General features: G+C 38.8%; 1 protein-coding gene and 1 pseudogene across 3 annotated transcripts in view; both read right to left on the bottom strand.

The window, feature by feature from the left end:
- LOC145481427 (uncharacterized) overlaps positions 1-1,431 on the bottom strand; it is a 46,793-nt gene extending 45,362 nt beyond the window's left edge. For both annotated transcript variants that reach the window (XM_081459913.1, XM_081459912.1), the window contains exon 1: positions 1,230-1,431. The gene's annotated coding sequence lies outside the window, so the exon portion shown is untranslated. The remainder of the gene's footprint in view (positions 1-1,229) is intronic.
- Positions 1-17,819, bottom strand: part of LOC145481412 (uncharacterized) — a 34,143-nt pseudogene extending 16,324 nt beyond the window's left edge. Inside the window, exon 1 of the transcript XR_014048639.1 lies at positions 13,489-17,819. The product of XR_014048639.1 is annotated as an uncharacterized LOC145481412 (transcript). The remainder of the gene's footprint in view (positions 1-13,488) is intronic.
- Positions 17,820-18,065: the final 246 nt, after the last annotated feature.

Raw genomic sequence — 18,065 nt, forward strand, 5'->3', positions numbered from 1 at the left:
TGCGTCATGTCAACCCAGCGCGCGCGTGGCGCTTAAACCATGCCTTGCGTGATGCGCAGAACGTGTGCGCACTAACAAAAGTAGGCACCGTCCTTAATTTTAACTTCCAAAAGGTCGCATCAGTTATTCCAGCGCTGAACAGGAATTTACACGGATGTATTTCTCCATATCGCCTTCCTAATGTTAAAACGCTAAATCTGACTGAACCAAATGGCTGAACTGATCCTTATTTCCGGGAAAAACCCCGACGCTCAAATGACTAGCACGTGACATAAATAAATTTACCCTTCGCACTTAATGCATCTCTATAATTGAAATGAAGAGATCGCACCCCAAAAGCTTATTACTAAGCACAGAAAGCCAAAGAAAAGGTTGCAAACTTTCAGCTACTTAAGATACTACTTCTTAGGTCGTCAGTAGTTACATATTTTACAGATGTATTACTACCCGTTCAACTGCCATTTGCATCGAATATTACATGTAAATGTCAACATACTGCAAAGTTCCAAAGTTTATCATTGTAGTTCACCCAGTTGGTTTCATTTATAAACGTAACTAGCGTCATTAGTATTGTCGTAACTGAATGAGACGAGAATTAATCTAAAAAATAATATTTCTACATCACCACGTCTCGAAAACAACAAATTATTCCATGAACGTAAATCAATGCATGTCAAAAAGTGGCAAAATAACTTGTTATTAAATGGGAGCTGGAGCCGAATTTATGGAAATGAAGTCCTTGTATGACAAATATCTTTCTGAATTGTCGTTATCGAGGATAATTGCTTGGCAGTAGTCAAAAAAATACCGGCAGTCGACAATCAGCAAGTTTTTCTAGCGGGGCTATAAACGGTGTTTCAAAGGTAAGACGGCCACAAAATCTTCGAAAAACCGGAAGTACAGTTACAGAAGAGTTGTCCATGATTTCTTAACTTTTTTGTTTTTAATGTGTACTATAAAGACTAGGAAGTGTAATGCTTACCCAGTAACGTCGTAAGGTACTAACTAACACTGGTGAACTCATACAACACCAATTGCTTAGTTCAATCAGCGATCGTCATGTTCTATCCCAGACTTCACTACAGCCGCTATTATTAACGGACCCACCAAGAGTTCCACGAGTTAAATTAAACTTAGGAGGTTTAAACAGCAGCACACATCTTTTATTACTAAACATCGCGGTCAAAAATGCGAAACGACTTGAAAAAAGTTTCTATCTATTGACATACCTTATGAATATGAATTGCTTCCAAGTTTTATAGCTCTTCGTATTTATGTTGCAATTTCACTCAGATCAAGTTGTAGCAAATTTAATCCTAGCGAGCACAGGGCTGAACCCGTTACGGTATTCTTCCATCAAGAGTTAACAAAGATGGTCCGGTCAAATTCTTAAGACACTTCGATGTTCCACGTTTAACTGTTAGCTCAATTTCCGGCCTCTGCAATAAACAATCGCGGTTTGAAAGTAAGGCTTGTCAATCCTATATTGTCACGCTAAAATGTTACGGGTCACGCGATACTTCGGATTTTCAAGCAGTTTTCTCGGAGCCTGCTTGTACTTTTTGAGTGTGTTTTTTTTTGGGGCGGGGGGGCGGGGGGGGGGGTAATAGAAAGGAACGCCAAAGAGTGAGCCAACTAAGGGGAGTGCTCCCTCGATAATATCTGAGAAATGATAGGAATACATTTTTAAAAATATACTCTATGCAAAAGTCAACAGCCTCCAAACTCAATCAACATACTATACGACTTTGTGCAATTAAATTTATTCCACTGGAACAGACCTTCCTTTTACCTTTTTCATGGGTTAATTAATATAAACCAGGGATCCCGCAACGAATTTACATCGACTCGAAGGAAACACTCAGGCAGTTCAGTTGATCGAAATTGCACACTATTTAACGCGTTTTCGCTTTCCGTCTTTAATAAAACGATCGGAAACTTTCATCGTTTCCATGGAAAACGCAAACATTCAAAAACGCTATCCAGACCTCTGAAACGGAGTCCTTCGTATTAGTGCGGACAGCGGAAACGGAAGCCTTCTCGTCTGTCCACATAGTTTTGCTCTCAAATTTGTTTTCAGTTCGTCGAGATCGCGCGCAAAATTAACTGGTTAACCGCGGGGGAGGGGTGGGGGTATGACCACGAGAGAAGTGGCAGAAAAAACAACAACAACAAAAATAACAACAATAACATCTGTAGACAGACTACAAGCCTTTGTAGTCATTTATTTGTATGTTCATGCATTCGCCGCTGATTATTGTAACTTTTTCTCATAGCCGGACATCAGCGTTTCCGAGCATTTTAGTATGGGGAGGTGAAAACGCTGTGGTGGTGTTAACGCAAAGCGTTGGACAAGGTTTTGGATCGAAAAAGCATCATCTTAAAGGCATCGTTCGAAGAGGTATTAATTAGTTTTAGTCAATTTCCATGCTCACTAATGTAAATAACATTGCGGAACACCGTCCGGAGGGAGCCATCAACTGGTCATCTAGCGAGAGTTGAAGCCGATGAATTTTTTTCTGAATGGAAAATCAGTGGATCTAAAAATCACCTTAATGGCTATAAATCCACCTAGAAAACTCACGATAAACAAGGAAACGCACACCTGAAGCGAGGTAGGTTTAAACTTTATTTTTATTCATAGCCGTTCACATTTTTTGCGACTAAGAAAATAACCGTTTTTCTCAAACAAATCCTTAGTGCTATATTTCGACAGTTGCGCCATCTCAGTACAGTCAGTACATCTCAGTATGTGTACGATAACCCCAAAACTAAAAAACTGATGAATTAAGCTCGTAAGTAGCGTTTACTGCTACACGAGGTTGCACCAAAACGACCATCTATAAAGCTTAGCGACTGAAAAGGTCTGGTTTGGGTCAGGTATAAAAATAAAATAGACTACGAGTAGACCCTCTTTCGCTTACTCCGTCGAGCGAGACCGTGAAATATATGTCTCTGTCAACTTATTAGCTGGAGTATGGCAGTCATCTTGCGCGACTCCGCCGTCGTCGTCGTCGTGCGTACGCGCCTACGAACAATACCGCTAGCCATGATAACCACGATGAAAATCAGCTCATGGGTTTCCTTTACTTTCCTATATGGGTATGGTAAAAAAGCTAAACGTTTTTATTGTCCACTAAGCTCAACAACTCGTGAGAAAATCACGCTCAAAACGTCAGCTTCACAAACTCGCCACGGCGTTTAATTTTGAGGGCGCATTGCATTGTGGTCTTTGTTTGCCAGAATGTGGCCCATGCAAGGCTCATATCAAGCAGAGTGGTTGCACGTACATTGGGTTTCTTGCGCTGGTTGGAAGGAACAACTTACTATTTCCACTGGAGGTTTTCCCCCTTTGCAGCTGCGTCAGGTAAGTCTTTCACTGCTGGATTACTTTTCTCGTATGTGCTACAGAAGTTCTTGCCCGCACTTGGTTCGTGAAATCTTCTTTCAAAATCAGCTGTTGCTTTCTGTCTCTCAGCGGACACTTTCCGCTTCTGTTTATTTGAGTTCTGTTCTTCTGTACATTTATATTTAAATAGCTACAAGCGGTGTGTAATATATTTGTGTTTTTTGGACGCCATTTTGTCGGAGAGTGAACATCCGGCAAACAAATCGAAGACAAGCATCCTATTTTTCGAGATGGATTTCGCGTTTAATATCTTGAGTCAGATACACGAGTCGAGTCAAAATTTTTAGGAAGAATTTCCGATGAGGATTTTGACCCAAGGACTGGTTAAATGTAGCTCTTATGCAGATTTATCTATGCATCATTCCAAAGCTGTATAGCAACAAGTTGTTTCTGAGGTGATTAAAAAACAGCGACTCGAGGGCATGTGAAAGCGTAAGAGACCTTCCAGTTGTGTGAGCAGAAGAGTAACCCAGCTGGTATTTCCCCCGTGTTTAAACAAATAAACTACAAAACACAGACTGAGGCACCGTTGATCATTTGTGGCTCCTAAAGGAGTCGTTTTTAGGGGTTTCAATAAGTTCTGAAGTAGGCGGCAGGCCCTATTAAAGTAGACGGCTGTAATACTTCAGGGGCCATGAGGCCCCTCCCTCTAGGGGTGTCTGGGGGCATGGTCACCCAGAAAATTTTGGAATCTAGAAGCCCAGAAATGCCATTTCCCGCATTCTACCATCAAATTCAGTACTAAATAAGTAACAATAGCATTAGTGACTGTGTTTAGTTTTTCAGTTGAAGTTCAAGTTTAATTAAAGGATAACATCAACCATAGAAATATACTGAATCTTGGGAATTTTTCATCACATACAGTGTACAGCAATTGTGAAGCATTTGCAGATGCATAGCTGAAGTCCAGAAGTATTACATGAAATGAAATAGGAAAACAATGTTTAAAGATAGAATGAAAGTTTATGACTTGCTTTGTTGTTGTCTTACTATCAGTCTATGGTCACAAGCATAACCATTACTGATATCCACAAGTTTCAATGACTTTTAGAAGCTACTAAAAACTGAAAATTATAAGGTAATAACTTTGTAACTAAGCGCACCAAACAGGTTAATGCACATCTGTGGTGTCCCTGTGCCATCGAAAAAAGCCTTGGATACCTGGGCAATGCAATCATCATGTGGTAAAATGTGCATGTGCCGCAACACTTTGCTAGCAGCGACAACATGCCAACAAGATAAGTCATTTCACAATACGCTGACAGCATGAAGTTAGTTTATACGAGCCTTGGCTCAGTCAAATTTCATTGGAGACTCTTTATTTATGAAAGTGTTTATGGATATTAACTACGAAAACCAAAGGGAAATCTTTTCAAAAAACATTTGAATTATTAAGCAACTGAAACTGCAATTTTCCTGTGTTAGAAAATTCCAGTCAATGTCCAGTGAATAATCTTAACTTTGATTTTTTGGGGCGAATTTGATGACTGGATAATGAATGGATAAACAATGGTAATAATTTAGTTTACAGATTTGTTTCGGTTTCCGGTCTTGATCATTTTATTAAAATATGCTAAAATACTGCCGCCTCCAGTATGTTTATGGCTGGGTTCCATTGTCGGAGCACATGGACTGGAACTGAAGTAGCCTCTAAAAGTCATGGAAGAGCGAATGTGATCAAGGCAAGAATTGACAGCAGTCCCTGTCCTCTGTTTAATCAAAATGGCTGACTTCACAAACTACACTGTAAACCATTGCACGTTGAAATTGTTAAGATAACCGTGACCTTTCAGAAATATACTAATACAGCAAAAGGAAAAAATGGACACAGCAAAAAAGTGTTTTCTTTTTATTCCATATTTCATATTTAACAGGTGAAAAATTGTGTGACTAAAGAAACTCAAGAGACTCAAATGAAATTTGAGTCTCGAAAGTAGGCAGCAATGAATTGGGAAGTAGTCAGTGAAATTCATGGGTTGCTGGCTTCTATTGAAACCCCTGGTCATTTTGGTTTATCTGACCGAACCCAAAGGCCAGAGGCTTGCGTATTGCACGTCACTCATCGCAAGGACCATTCAAACGTGAACACGCTTGCAGTAGTTGTTTAATGGACTGCTCTCGGTTTTTGTAATGGTTTCACAAGCTGAAGATTTTGGACTGTAGTTGTCGGTGTGTCTTTTAGTGGATACGGCAGAGCTTTCTTTCAGAAACCAATTTGATCTGCAGAGATATTACACTGTAGTTTGCTCTCCTCATGCAGCAGTGTGATCAGCATGTACAGGGGCAGCAGACTCTTCCCCTGGGTGCGTCTGTTGAGGCCGTTTTGCCAACCTTCTAGGTCATGGTTTGATCGTACCGCTTGAAGGTAAACGCTCCAGGATGCAGGGAGTTAATTGGTGCTAGTGATCCATGTCTTGTCAACTTATTCAGTGAACTCCTGTAGGGGTTTGCATTTCAGCTTTCTCAAAGCGGATGGAATCTGGTCCTCTGGAAGGAAGGGTGGGGCCATAATCTTTCAGATCCAGGTGTTTGTGCCCTGGTCTCTGCTGTAAAAGGTCTGAAGGCCAAGTTTGATATTCAAGACAGTTTGATATTCTTTAATTATAAATACAGGATATAGAATTCAAGATGTCTGTTAATGTGTCTGTTTTGTTTTGCATTTCTGTATCTTCATGAAAAAAGTATATTTACCATAAAAATTAGGAGTGGTGTACCACAAGTGCCAGGGTTTGTAATTCTTACACAAGTTGTTGATAAATGAGCAGTCTGGAAGAGACTCTCTTACAAAAGATTGTATCCTCTTCTCAACAAATTTTTTCAACGCTTTTAGAATTTTCCTGACAGGAATTTGAGATGGTTCCCTGTCTCACTTTCTCCTGCAATTTTCTGTTCTTATATGGGTTTAATTTTTCAGTGCTAAGAGTCTGAACATAATATCCCTTATTGTAAGTAATATTGTGTGATCTTGATATCTTTTTAGCATGCACATTTCTTAGGCAACCATGTGTCAAAGCTTGATCATGATCTTGTGTACTACAAAGAGAGTTAAATAGTGAGCTGTTTATGCTAACTGTGTTGTTTTTATTGCAAAGCCAATTTCACTTTTCATTTGTGCAAATGGTGGCCACTGATTACATCGCCTCCTTGTACTTGGTTTGTGACCACTAAGGGTTAGAGTACAATGACTCAATTCAGTTGGTTTAAGATGACCATGATGGGTCGTTGGCACACCGGCCACCAAGTACAACGACTCAGTTTATTGAATGGACTAAATGGTTTTCAAAATTTGACCATCAAATAAAATGTGGAAAACTAAATTAAATTATATTGCTGAACAAAGCAACTGGTTCAGAGTCTTCATTTAATTCTTTGATATTTGGGGAGAAAATATCTTGTTTATCAAGTGGGGGTATGCTTACTTTGAGGATGGGAAGAAAGCTGCATAACATTTTCACTTACATTTGGATTCTTGCAAAGTCACCCAATGACATGAGTACAATTTTTATTATTATTATTCATTCAACACACACTTACATAATTACTTAAACAAATTACATTATTTACACCACAAACATTGCAATACTTGATTTGAAGTGTACTATTTACATTCCTTGCAATACTAGTCGCTTACAATTTCATACCTTATATTTATTGCCTACTCTATATTTTACTTTCACTAATAAATGTACAGTATTCTACTTGTAATTAAATTCTTACATTGCTTACTTTTTTCCCTTATTAATTTATTTACTTATTTATTTATTGTGTTCTGTTGCACAGGAGACAAACAAACATACGAAACTAATAACGAAATTAACATGTACAATTAACTGGGGCTATAACTCCTACTTTTTTACTCCTATTTACCTTGCTGCTAGCTATAAAAAAACATTGGTTGAGAGTTTACTTACATTTAGGATTGGCTATAGACTCATCTGCCATGCACGAATATTAATTGGCAGATAAAACAAGGAGAAGATGACGCAATAAATGGATTGCACAAAGAAAACAGCAACAGCAGAAAAAAAGAGAGACAAAAGGGGAAGACAAATAACTAAGTTGATATGTATAATTATTGGCTCTGTGACCGATGCTTTACATTCCTATTCCTAAGAAAATTTAAATACAAAAATAGGGAATGCTAAAATCAAATGGAATAAAATTGCAACAAATAGAAGTGGTCAGTGATAGTGAATTTAAGTTTTTTGAAGAGTCTATCAACAAGTAATCAAAGTTCGAGTCAATGATACTTCTTGGCCAGAAACTGTCACTGGAGGTCTGGAGCGGAATAAATTTCAATGGATGGGATGATCTAGTTTTAAGAGAAAATGTATGTGGTACATAACTTGGAGTATTAATAACTTGAATTTTACAGTGGCTCAGTCATCCCTGAAACCCTCGTAAACACTAGTTTGGGATGGATACAGGCGATGTATCACTGTCACCACACAGGAAGGATGCACCTTTCTGTTTTCCTTTCCTAGATAACCATAGCAATCTAACACATACGGGTGATACCCTACCCGTCCAAAGGTGAGAGTACTTTTGTTGTTGTGGTCATTTTTGATTCCCCTATTTTTGATGGCTAATTGAAGCCAGTTCTGAAGAACATCAGGATCTAAGCACGGCTAAGAAAATCTGGTGTGAGTTGTCACTCACCTTTGCTGGGAGCAAAATTTGTTCTCTATCTCCTGGCATGGGGCATGATTTGATTTGCCCCTCACTTGTATCATGGCAAGCCTGTGTTACCCGAATCTGGTGGTGCTGCATCTTAACTTCAAGCAACTTTTTTGTCTGTTGAAGTGCCAGGGGTGGGTGAAACATTGCTTTCATTGGTTTCACTGTCGTCATCCAAACCATCCCCCGTAATTAAGTGTTTGGAGGAATTCCTGAAAAGACATAAAAGTGTAAACTACAGGGGAATAAAGAAGTTTATATAGGATATGTTACTGCTATAAAAATGGTCTGGGTGTGTAATAGTTTCTTCTGGTGATTTATTTAGTTTGATCTAATAGCTGTAGTATCGGAGTGTGATCACCTGAAGCAACTGAGTGAAATTGTCTTATCATTCAGTTTAGCTTCTATCACTATTTAAAAATAAAGTGCACAAATCATGGTAATCTCACCTGATTTCAACATGGTTTTACTGTTGATCTGCATGAGCAATCGGTGCCACATGTGACTCATGCAGGCTTGCAAGGACAGCTGCAATTAGCATTCTGGTCCATTTTGTTGAGAAATTACTATTAAATGAACAGATGATGTGATTTTCTTAAACAAATGAGATGATGGATCTGAGGAGTGATCATTCCACCACAGAGTATGCCTCAAAAGTCATGGAATTTAAGTGAGGATCATGGAAAGTCATGGAAAAGCAATATGGTTTCTGAGAACAAAAAGGAAAAAAAAATTTAAAACAAAAACAAAAACAGATGAGTCAGTAACAGACTTTAAATTCAGTAGGACTAGACACAAGCACACATTTTAAATAAATAAATAATGGAATAAATAAATTAACATATTTATGCAGGATGAGGCATTATAATGCTGGAAAGTACATTGAATAAATGATTGTTTTGATACTACAGTACAGTGAGAATAACTGCTTAGCTTAGGTCATGGAAAATTTGGAAAGTTCATGGAAAAGGTCATATAAAGTCATGGAATTTTAAAAACTTGAGAGAGTACAAACCCTGACTGCAGTTCTCTGTTGCCTCTTCAGGGTCCATAGCTTTGTTAGTATTAATTTTCTACCTGTGAAATGAAACCAACAAAAAGTACTACACTAGAGGCAGAAAATGCGTCAAAACTTGGGCCAAGTTTGCCAAACTGCAGACAAAATTCCAACCCAAATTTAGTTTGGTGTATACTTGTGAGTCAGAAGAGAATGATACCAAATGTTGCACTTGCATAGGTCACAATGCAGCCCTTTAACATAATCCTTAATGAAATCATATTATTTATTTATTTATTTATTTTTGACACTTTAATTGTGATTCACACAACTAACAAACAATGGTACGTCTACTTGCACTATTTCCAAAAGTAATGCAACTACTAAAATCCATTACATTACTGACAAAACGTTTTTATGCAATTCAAATTTTTATATTATGCTACTATTAAATGCTTATAGCATAGTGTCTATTTTGTTGGCTGTCTGTCAAGCAGTATTTTCAGTGGAGCAGGGGTGTTGTAATGTATTTCTTCCTCACACACACAGTCTGAAAATTGGTAAAAGCTGAATTAGATTAGACCTCATGCTATTGGAATCTTTCCCAACATGCATGGTATTTCCAATTCCTACTGGTTCTATATTAGCGGAAATTGTGGGTTTTCAATGTTTCTATGTTCACTTGGAAGATGATACAAAGCACCAAATAGTGCTTTCCCTTGCGGTGTTACAAACTACTTATGATTATTACAATCTTTCCCCTAATGTCCCTTCCTTAAACAATTAAAACAGAGTCCAAAATTAAGTAATAATCTCTTACATTACTTTGATGTCCTGGATCTTGCGGCAGTCCTCATGTGGACGACTTTCTAAACAGAAGGCACAGTTTGTTTCTTTTCCCAATGCCACTTACATAGTTGTGAGTGGTAGGTCACTCCGCAGATTCCAGAAGTCCCTTGCATTACTATGATGTGTGCTCTCGTTGTATTCTTCTCTAAGCTCATTCTCATCTCCAAGGGCTTGAAGCAAGTTTTTCAAGTTCCACAGCTGATGTTCTTCTTCTCTCATGATTATCAACCGCAATGTATGGGGTAGCTTTTCCAAGACCAATGGAGCCATGATAGCCGAATACATGCTCTTGTCCATGTCAAGGGTCTGTAAGACTCTGTATTTTGTCATACATGTACAGACTACAGAGTCACTGGGCACCTCTTTTATTGAACACCCACTGCATGTTCAACAGGCTTTGAGATGAGCTCACTGGGTTGCCGTTTTCTTGCTATGTCTCTTCTTTAGCAGGTCAGTAGCCGCTCCATAGTTTGCAGATGTTAATGGGAAACCAATGACCGCCAATCTGGCTGGTCCTATAAGCAGTGCTTATAAGTAAGAGAATTTATCCACGTCTTCCAGAGTCTCATTTTTGTGAATGGCACTTTTGAATGAGTCCCAGAACTCTTGCCATTGGTGCAGTTTTTCATCAAACTTCCATTAAGCTTCAGTAATCTAGCTTTTGTACTCACACTGGGAATATTTGCATTGATTTCTGGATTGACTACTGGTTCAACAGTCAACAGTTCAAGGGTGACCAATCTGTTTTTCATGCCACTTGCTAATTTGTTGCTTTCTTGCATCTCTTTGGCCATGTGTTCTCCTCCCCATGCACAATGGTAAGGAATAATATCATCTAAGTCAGTGCATGTTTTATAACAATGATATTTTAAGAACAACCATAACAGTGGTTAAAACATGATTGCCAGCTTTTAAACTGTAAAACACTAATCAGGAATTTAAGACATTTTTTTGTCCTTGATTCCCTACATATATGTGGGTGAATGACAATGTATTCATTATCTTGATGGCACAGAATATGGCTCTAATGCCATATCTATTTTGCAGTGACAACTTCTGACCTGAATGTTAACAAAACTGAAAATTACTTGTTTTCACTATATTGATATGAGAGACAATGAAATCTCTAAATTGCATAGAAAATCTAACAAAATAGAGAAAATAGTAAATGCATTTGTACACAAACTTTGTTTAAAAAATATTTTAATAATATTCCCTGAAACTGGTCACAAAGCCTTTACTTTTCTTGTGGTAACTTCAGCAGTTGTTGAGTAACCTGATTGATCCTGGTTGGATGATCTTGGAAGTAGCACAGGTTCTGTTTCAGGTAGGAATGATGACTGCATGAGCTCTGCAGCACCAGTCAAATACTCCAGTTGTCCTTCCATTTTTTTCATACTCTCTGATGACTGCATATGTTCCAGTAGCTGCCCTCCAGCTGCCCTTCCATTCTTTTCAAAAATGAACTAACTTGAAGATGGATTTCACCATAACCAAGCTAGGGTTCTCTAGGCAGAGATGTTGCGTGAGATTCTGAGGTCATCTAGAGCTCTGTTATGAAATTGAATTTACTGATCTTGCCAATTGACTTGCTGGAGTTGACAAATAGCAGTGGTGAGCAGTTGCTGGCATCCTAGGTATAGTCTGATGAAGAACAGGCCTTGTAGTGGCTTTGTTACTATCAATGGCAAGTTGGAGATGGAGACCATAATGAACGTCCATAATAGATTTCAATTTGTCAACTGTTTTTGCCTGTTTGGCTTTGGTCACTTGATGAGCAGGCCTTGTTGTGGCTGTGTTACTATGGCAAGTTCGAGGCATCCATGATATACTTCCATGGTGAATGGAAATCGATTTGTCAACTGTTTTTGCCTGTTTGGCTTTGGTCACTTTAATAGCAGGATACTGAGAGTCATGCTGAACTGCATCAGCAGGCAAGTAATTTTTTGACAAGTGTTGATCAGGCTGGACAGGACTGGACAGGACTGGATAGAGCAGAATGGATGGCACAGGACTGGATAGTGCAGAACTGGATGTCACAATACTGGATAGCAAAGGACTGGAGGAGCAAGACTGGATAGCAGAGGGTCACAATTGCAAATACCTCAATCCAAAGCCTGATCCAGGTTCTTGTACCAAACAAATTCAAGGGTATGAGCTTGCCAGACAAGCAGGTCCATAAGCATTTTTATGAATGGCTTGTCAAACAATTGGTAACTTGTTGAGTGATGGAATACTTGGATAGTGACATACTTTAGCCTGGACAAACTGAATAGATGTGAGTATTGTATAAAGAAAATACTTGCACACCACCAACACAGGGGTGTCAATAAAATTCTGGGCAGGTGTCCTTAGGAAATCTAGAAGCTTGGAAATGCAATTTCCAGAATTCTGGGCATCAAAAAGTTTACTTTGAATAATTTTCCATGTTCATAACTCTCAGTGATAGTTTATATCCACTGAAGCAGAAATTTATTTGAGGTAGTGTTTAAAACAAGGATAACTTCTTTGTTACTCATTTTGATTTACCAACATAGTGGTCAACAAATCTCTTACCCTCTCAGAAAACAGTGGAATGAGAGATCTTTGCTTCATTGAAAAATAAATTAACAATAAAAATCTTTCAGCTTATATTGTTGTAAAACCAATCCTTGTTTAAAACTTTTTATTTTCCCATGGTTCATTATTTATGCACTCAATAATCAACAACTAATATTAAGACAATCACATATTTTCATTATCCAATCAATCAATCCATTCATTTATTTTAACATGTTTCGTTGAGCTAAGAACTTGTTCATCCTGGAATGAACAGTTATAACATTGATAGATGACTACAAATAACATGCAATGCTATTTGTTCAGAAACTTCAGTCATGGTTATATATCGGGAATATCTCCCAGCGCTGGTTCACAATCAAAGGACTGTTCCATAGATGGGGTTATTTCTTTTCCAATCTCTTTTGCAATGTTACATGTTCGGTGTCTAATCTGTGCTGAATTAAAGCTCTTACATCAATGGCTTTTACATTCCATAGGATTTTATTACAACAATACTGCGGTGACCTATTGCTTATGCAATCTGTACCTAAGCATCACGCCATAGCATAAACAATTCATGTTGCATGATGTGGAAAATTGACTATTATCAGACAATAATATAATGTGGTTCTTAATGTCCCACCCCCAGGAAGACTAAGATGATCAAATTCCCTCCCCCTGGACAGGACAAGGCATCAAATGCCCAGGGTTTGCCACGGGGGAGATGTTGAAGCTTTGACTTGACACACAACTTAAGAGTGCCTGTCTGTAAAAATCAGACAAATTCTTAATTTCGTGGCAAGGTTCGAAAATTCAATTTCGCTCATATTCTTATGGTAGATAGGCTAGGGCATTACAAAAACTACTGGATAGTTTTTTTGGCAAAATATCCTTTTATTTCAAAGAAATATGCAAATTACCAAATTCCGTTAAAATCGTCATTTGACGCACCATTTCATCAAGCAAGTTTGATAGCCTCACATGCAAAACCACATCATTCTTCCGTCTTTAAAACACTCAAGATCAGTAGCACAGTTCTGATGTACAAAGGTGTAACATTGGGGTAAAATTGAAAAATTTATTTAAGAATCATTTCTTGTTAGAAATAAGTCAGAAAGTGAAGGAAATTGGTTCCTATCTTGAAATTATGTCATTTCAGTCAATTAAGATGCATTTTAAGCTAATTTTCTATTACCCATGATGCAATGCGGCCACGCCCTTTTTTGTAAAAAATGCATAAATACCGTATTTAAGGAACACTTTGGCAAAAAATGTTAATTACAAGCTACTAAAGACAAAAACAGTTAAAGGGATGCCAGAATTTGTTCATGTTCATCCAATGGAACTTGATAAATTGGCCTTCCCCTCCTTCGCTTTGACACAAGTGGTCCACAAATGTACCGCACAGTTCCTGGGAATACTCCTGCCACCTTATCATCTAGTTTGTATGTGCAATCAATAATGTTCTCCCTTAAAAAGAACTTTCCGAGAAGAACAGCCTGTCCTTTGGAATAAATGCTTCCACTATAAGGATCCTCAAAGTTTTCTTGAAGGGAAATGACTCCACTGCTAGTAACTTTAAGGAGGTAGTAATCATAGTGGCTGTCCTCTTCAGCTGCCACAGCCACAATACTGTCTTTCATTGCCAGGTCAGCAACTTGAACTGAATGTTCAATGGTGCTTGCATCTTCAGTTGTTCTGGTCATGACACCTGAGGGCTCTCTTGACAGAACAATCTCCTTCCAGTTGCCCACCCATTCCTTATTTTCACAGCTGTCAAAATTCTCAACAATGCAACCATGGTAGTAACAAGATCTTTCCCTCGTGAAGACTTTTAGCTGTTCACTGCAAGTCCTTACAGAGTGTAGTTGTCGAATGCCTTTGACAGTGCAGAATCTTCCACCTTCCCTGTTATGTGCAACACTCAGTTCTCCACTAGAAGGCAAATAGAAGACACGCCGCTTTAACTGCACTGACTTCTGCCGAGCAGGAAATGAGGAAACAGCTGGTTAAGAGAAGTTCTCTTTCAGAAAGTTACAAAGATCTTTTGCGTTTGATAGTGTGACTTTCCTGGAGAGAACTGCTTAGGTCGCCTTCTGTTTGAGATGGGAGCCAGCTGCATCTTGTTCTCCCTTTGCATGGGAGGTGGCAAAGTAGTTTCGCTGGACTGTGTATCCAAGAGTTGCCAGGGAACAAGATAGGTCACCATAACAGTGCCAGCTCTTGTACTGTCCTGCACATCCATCTGTGAATTCATGCATTTTCTTAATGGTGCAGTTGGATTCTTCTAAATGCTTTGAAATTAACTTCTGGATGTGAAGGACAGAGTCATGATCCTGGGTGACGTCATCAGAGATTACAAACAAATGCTCCTTACAAATTGCTGGTTCCTCTTCTGTGCTCTGAACACCATCCACCTCAGCATTTGAATGCCTGTAAAGAATTGTTACATGAAGACTTACTTTGTTTACATCAAAGTATTGGGACTGGATTTCATCTTGAAACCGACAGGCATAACCCTCAGAATAGTCATGGATGCACACGGCTTGATCAAGAGGAAGGTTTTCAAGAAGAGAATCTAGCTGTTCCCTTTGCCATTTAGCAAGAAAGGAATGGTAAGGAAACTGTCCTAAAAGCTGAATGAAATAATCGAACAGTTCCTTTGGTCCTGTGCACTTCTCAACAAGGGCTATTTTTTTCATGTCTTTTCCTTCAGTGGTAAGTTTTCCAGTTGACACATAGTCGTACCGCTTCCATTTCACTTTGTGATTGCCAACACCTTTCTCCTCTGGCAGCAAAACCAAGTTGTGAACTCCACAGTCTCTGCACTCCCTTTTCAAGCATTTCAATTTATGATAGTCTTGGTCTTCAGGTTTGGGGCAAAGTGTTTGTTCAATAATATTTCCAACTGAGGTATACACTTCTGTAACTGCTTAATTAGCTTCTCTGCTTTCATCGATCACTCTCTTCCTAAACTTCATGCAGTCTTTGAAGACAATTTGAAGTTCAACGTGCTGGCGACACATGCAGGTCTGTCTATCTCGTTCCCTTGCTCCCCTAACAAAATAAAGCTTCAGGTTTTCAAATTTTCGCTGAGATATCTTTATCTCTGGGTGCATTGACGCAAACTCAACGTAGGCTTCCGTTTGGGTTTTTTCAAGCACGTGTTTCGGATGTTCAACCCACGTTTTCACTCCAACTCATTTTCTTATCAAGTCTTTCTTGTTTCCTGTCGGTCTACTTGCCACCATTTTCCAATAATCATAAACAACCTCTTTGGTTTCTTCAGTGACTGCATCCCGCCTGGTTTTTCGTTTGGTTTCAAGCCAGCTTGGCTCTTCACCTTTCAAGATCATTTCGCGTTTCTCAATTCCCGACTTGATGCTTCTTCTATCTAAGGCTATGAGCTTCGAAAGTGTCTTCTGGCTTCTACTCTTTTTAACATTTTCACCAAAAGAAAGTGATTTTGCCGCTCCAAGTGCAGCTCTTCCTTTGTTTGACTTGTCATTTTTGACGGCTTTAAGGCCTTGGGTGAGATCACCAGCAAGCGCTTTTAGTGCAATCACTTCTTTCTCCTCTTCTGGCGTTTTTATTAATCCGTGTTTCTCGAGCACTTTCCTCGTCCGCGGACTTTTTGATATAGCTGCCATTATTTCTGCTTTCTTCTCCGGGGTATCTGGGAGACCCTTCTTAGCTCGTCCAATGGCACGTTTCTTGGCCATCCTGTTTGGGAACGGCGTACCAGTAACTTCGATCCGTGCGGCTTCCGCCGCTTGAACCTGTGTATTTTGGTCTTTCTTTTTTTGACAGTATCGCGTACTTCGTTCTCTAGCCATCTTTCTCTCTCACTCAAGTTTTCCTTTATTTTCTGAAGCTAACTTCTACTGGTTTTGTTCGTGCCGACGTTTCTTTGTCATGTCTTTGATTGGAACATACTGTAGTTGTCCGCTTTTGGCTTCTCGACTTTTCTTTCTGGCTTTCACGACCTTTTGAATAATTTCCTCTCGGTTTTTCTCATAATGTGCTCTTCTTTTCTCTTGTCTTTCCTTCTTCTTTTGTTCTCGCCACATCTGAATCCTAGAAACTCCAGAATCCATAATCGCTGCATTCAATTTTACGGCCTTGTGCTTGCGAACAACACAGTACTTGACTACGTGCTTGAAACAAGCGGCATGTGCTCAGGGAGTTTCCCACTCATTTCCTTACCTGATGAAATATTTTACTTCCTAATAAGGAAATCTAGAACAATGCTCATCGATTCTGTAGACTGTAGGATGATTTGGAAGGAATGGAAGCCGCCAAAATGGCCAGAGCGTTGCGCTTGTCTTTGCTCGAAATTCGATCGCTTACCTTCCTCAGGATCAAAATTGTCGACCTTATGTTTCGAACAAACTTCATAGCCAATATTTTCGTCGGCTTTTAACAGATTCGATCGATTTTGGTACCAAAATTTAGCTTGTCATTTGAGCATTTTGATTATGTCAACATTGACACGCTCCAGCGCACTCGTCGTAAACAATGCGACTGGGAAATTTAATGATCAGAATTATCGCGCGCCAGATCACACCGCTTGCCAACTGTTTAGAACGCAGAAAAAATTCAAATCTCGGCGACGTTTCGATATAAACACAAAAAGGTGGAAGGAAAGTGAAAAGCAACTTATGAGCATTACATTTTGAGGTTAAATTGTTCTGTAACTCAGGAATTATAGCTCGCACAATGAATTGAAAATTACCTGTGTCTCCCAAGCTTGAAGCGTGATGCATCATATGGTGAACACTTTTGTTGATTTTAAGGAAGATTTAGCACCAATTTTCAGGCTTTTGTTTGCCATTTTGCTTAAAAAGGAATCTTTTCCATCATCTGTGAAGTCTTACGGTTATAAATGAAACTTAAGTTGGCAAAAACAAGAAAACAGTCAACAGTGAAGTCCACGCACGTTACGCGTGACGCCATGTTTTTGTCGCTAACTTAACAATTCGGCTCCGATTATATTTTTTCAAAAATCCTTTATTCTACTTCTATTTAGTCCAAAACCATCTTCAACACATGTGTAACACTTTTGGAAAGTCTCAAGCAGATCTGATCATTGTGCGCCGAGAAATTCTTAAAAGATTCAAGCAAATCCGTGATTTTTCCATTAGCGCGTGACAAGCGTGCTACTGATCTCAAATGTATTTTTGTGCAATGTTTAAATGTGTACTGGGTTGATTTTAGGGAATGTTGCGTTGTCTTTTTGGGTGCAAAATAGTTAAATTTCGAAGACATGTATTTCATTCACTTAAAAGTACTTCATGAATATAATTAATTTTCAACATGTGTGAAACCTTCAAATGGATTAAGCTTCTGGTTACAGATTCCTGTAAAAATTTCTTTGGGCAAATGATTGTGAGCGACGCGAGAGCTTTTCAAAGTACATCAAAAATGCAACTATTTGACCATCCATTGTCAAATTTCAATTTACGGGTTAGACGTATATTTTAGCATGCGCCACATGACTTGACCTATAATAAGTTGAAATAGACACAGAGCTGATAATTTCGAAATGTTCTAACCTTATTTGTTGTAAAAGGCAGGTCCAAAGTCGATTTG

The sequence above is a fragment of the Orbicella franksi genome, chromosome 3, assembly GCF_964199315.1.
Source record: "Orbicella franksi chromosome 3, jaOrbFran1.1, whole genome shotgun sequence".
Classification (NCBI taxonomy): Eukaryota; Metazoa; Cnidaria; class Anthozoa; order Scleractinia; family Merulinidae; genus Orbicella; species Orbicella franksi.